This window comes from Achroia grisella, unplaced genomic scaffold, assembly GCF_030625045.1.
Source record: "Achroia grisella isolate CSIRO2021 unplaced genomic scaffold, CSIRO_AGI_Agris_v1 utg30203, whole genome shotgun sequence".
NCBI classification, from domain to species: domain Eukaryota; kingdom Metazoa; phylum Arthropoda; class Insecta; order Lepidoptera; family Pyralidae; genus Achroia; species Achroia grisella.
This window is the reverse complement of record NW_026712785.1, coordinates 55,889-59,765: the sequence shown is the minus strand read 5'-3', so window position 1 is coordinate 59,765 and position 3,877 is coordinate 55,889.

The window sequence follows — 3,877 nt, the reverse complement described above, 5'->3', positions numbered from 1 at the left end:
TATTTCTATAATTTAGATAATAAAAGATATATTTAAATTATTTAATCTTAGATATTTAAATTATCGTATTATCATCGGATCGGAATTAGATTGTTATGACTAATAATTGCATTATATTTTTATGCATAAAATCTTCATTGTGAATTCAACAAATACTTTATTAATTAAAACATATTGTATTTCATTATAAGATACCGCAATCTGAGATCTTATTATTGTAGCGATAAATGTATAACAAACAGTCTAATTTAAATCTAAATTATCTATTCAATCTATTAATTATATTCTTCCGATAAAATTAATTAGATCTTTTAATTAGTTTTAATACGGTAGGAGATAGGAGTGATTAATAGTGGTCTGTCAGTAGTCATTTATAGATTATCCGGATATACTTATTAGTTTTACCTATCTACTAGCTTTTGCCCGCGGCTTCGCTCGCGTTAATTTATCCCCTTAGGGGTGGACTTATCAAAATCCTTTCATAGAGGATGCTTACGTCATAGTAGCTTTACGCATGCAAAGTCTCAGCCCGATCGGTTTAAAATTGACAAAGTTTCATACAAACTTTCATCCCCTATTTTACCCCCTTAGGTGTAGAATTAATCAAAATCCTTTCTTAGCGGATGCCTACATCGTAACATCTACCTGCATGCCAAATTTCAGCCCGATCTGTCCAGTGGTTTGGGCTGTGCGTTGATAGATCACTATGTCACTCACCTTTGAGTTATATATTATTATGTATAGATTAACGAAGCCATTCAAAGGGGGAACGCTGGCAGTATCTTCGGAAATATAGAAAGAGAAGAAGAGAACCTAAAGGGACTCCTTCTAATAATATATTTTAGTTATAATTAAATTATTAATTGCACAATAACAAGTAAGAAGCATACTCTATTATCGTTTAGAAACTCTTCAATTTTAACGAAGTTACTTAAAGTGACATTTTGTTTAATTCCGCTATAATTAACATGTGTGAGATCACAAATATTCAGTGCGGAAACTTGACTATCATCACGAACTTTTTTAATGGCGATCAAATTCCGACCGTTATTAAGGTCGGAATTTGATAATGAAATTGAATATTATTCAATACAATTTCATTATCAAGTTTAATTTAATTAGTTAATAAATCCACTAACAAGACAATTAGATTTCCGTGAAATAACACCTAATTCGATTAAATATTTGAATAGATAAAATATATGTATGGATATATTATAAATATTAATTATAATACATTGTAATTAAGTAGGTCTAGCGATCTAGCACACCGCTTTACGACCGATAGTCGCGGGTTCGATTCCTCGCACGGCAGAAACATTTGTATTCATGAGTATGGTTGTTTATATCGGTCTGGGTGTTTTCTATGTATAATATGTATGTATATACAAAAAAAAATATCTATGTATATGTGTCAGTTACCTAGTACCCATAACACAAGCTTTCGCTAGCTTAACTTGGGTCTAGATGGGTCCTGAGATCATTATATTATCTATTACAATATTAAAACGTGAAGCATAAACTTTGGACTAGGAAATTTGCTATAAATACATAAAATTAACACTAAAATCTTGTCACACATGCAATTGTTCAAGTTAGAATATTATATTTTTTTATATTACGATGGTGGCAAAAGCATAGGGCTGGTAAAAGGTTACCGTAGCCTATGGACGCCTAAGACACCAGGTGTGTAACGAGGTCGTTTCCGATCCTTAACGATACATAGACATTTGACAGAAAGACAAGATGTATGAATAAATGTTTAGGTACTAAATATTGGTATTTACACAGAGAGGATCTTATATAACAAATAATAATAGGATATAACAAATAATAGGATAGTACTGCTCAACGCTAGTAGTGTTTAGGTACAAAATATTGGTATTTACACAGAGAGGATCTTATATAACAAATAATAATAGGATATAACAAATAATAGGATAGTACTGCTCAACGCTAGTAGTGTTTAGGTACAAAATATTGGTATTTACACAGAGAGGATCTTATATAACAAATAATAATAGGATATAACAAATAATAGGATAGTACTGCTCAACGCTAGTAGTGTTTAGGTACAAAATATTGGTATTTACACAGAGTGGATCTTATATAACAAATAATAATAGGATATTACAAATAATAGGATAGTACTGCTCAACGCTAGTAGTGTTTAGGTACAAAATATTGGTATTTATACAAAGCGGATCTTATATAACAAAAAATAATAGGATATAACAAATCCCTTATCCCATTATTTGTTATTAGCGCAGTGCGTCATCTTCCACTGATCTTTATCAAATTCCATTCTCCTTCTATACAAATAATTTTTCACACAGTTCATTCATCACATTCGTCTATTCTCTCTCCTAATATTTATAAATTAAGCCACTGGTTTTATGCTAGTACTATCATCCTCTACCGGCGCCCCGCCAGCGTATGCAGATTAACTAATTGCATATCCATATGAAATAAATATGTAGGTATATTTTTAATACCCAAATCTAAGAAACACTTGACAATATCAGTATCAGTCACTGTTATCTTTAATATTCGATAACAAATGAAATCCAATATGCGTTTACCCAAATTATTATCATATTCGCCATAATGCATTACTGCCCTCATATCTATGTATATACATAATCTATGCCCTACTTGAGGACCCTCAACTTTTTAAAAAGTTGTATGCGTTCTCGCCTTTTTTTCTATTCTAAAGCTGTTGTTAGTAGCTGGTCTTTATAGCTTCACCAAACGGTAGGGTGCGAGTGCAGATAGCACTCTAAACCCGGGGCAGGACTTATGAAGCGGCTAAAGGTTAACATGACGCATACGACTTTAGTTTGAAAGCACCGCTAGGAGTTCGAAGCTTAGCCAAGACCGTTGTAATTTCAATCCTTGTTTGAATTCGATAGTGGATCGATCCAAGGGTAACAGGGACGCCAAAGTGGAGCGTCCGGAATTGCGGTCTCGCTTATCTCCACAACCACTTTGTAAGATATACTTAGTTGAAGGGTGAGAAGAAGTATGTAGAGATAGAAGAGGTAGAAGAGGTGCTATTACCATGTGCGAAGGTTTAGCATTCTAGTTCTTTAGAATGGCAACGCATGGCATGGAATGCATACACTAGGGCGATCACAATGACGTGATATGTGATATGTTCATTAATATTCTTTAGCTTTTTGCTATTCCAGTAAAAAATAGAAGAACTAGAGGGAGACTTTCTTAGCATTCACCGTATGAGTGTCGGGTCTATCATGTGGCAGAGAGGCAAAACTTTGAGCAGTTACCGAAACTTGTGACCCTAGTGTAGGTTTAAGGGGTCCTTTTGCCGACATATGTCAACACTCACGTTCACCGCTCGTGATTCTCCCTGCCCAGCCAAATCTGGTAGGACCATTTTAGTGTAGATTTAAGTAAAAAATAGAATTAGTGTAGATTTAGATACACGTTCTAGTATAGAATTTACTGATATACAACCAGATAAAGACAGAAATTTTTATTATACTAACGATAATCATTTTTAGATAAGCTTACAAGTAGTTTATTTAGATATACCGATACTATAACGACCACGAAATTTACGCGCTGGATATGAGAGTGATGTAGATTCCGTGAAAAATTATGGAAATATAAATACGGTACATACACCAACATAACATTTTTTATAATTTTTGTCTGTCTGTCTGTTTGGTCCGTTCTGAATAGTGCTGCTACACCGACCATGGCAGTTTACCTGTCTCGTCTACATTACCCCACTAAGGAACAGGACATTGTTGATTATATCCGTACCAAGAGTAACCTGCCATTGAGGGTGACGCAGCTGGAGTCAAGCCACAACGCAACTTTCAAGGCGTTTGTAGCCCGGGTCCCCACAAAC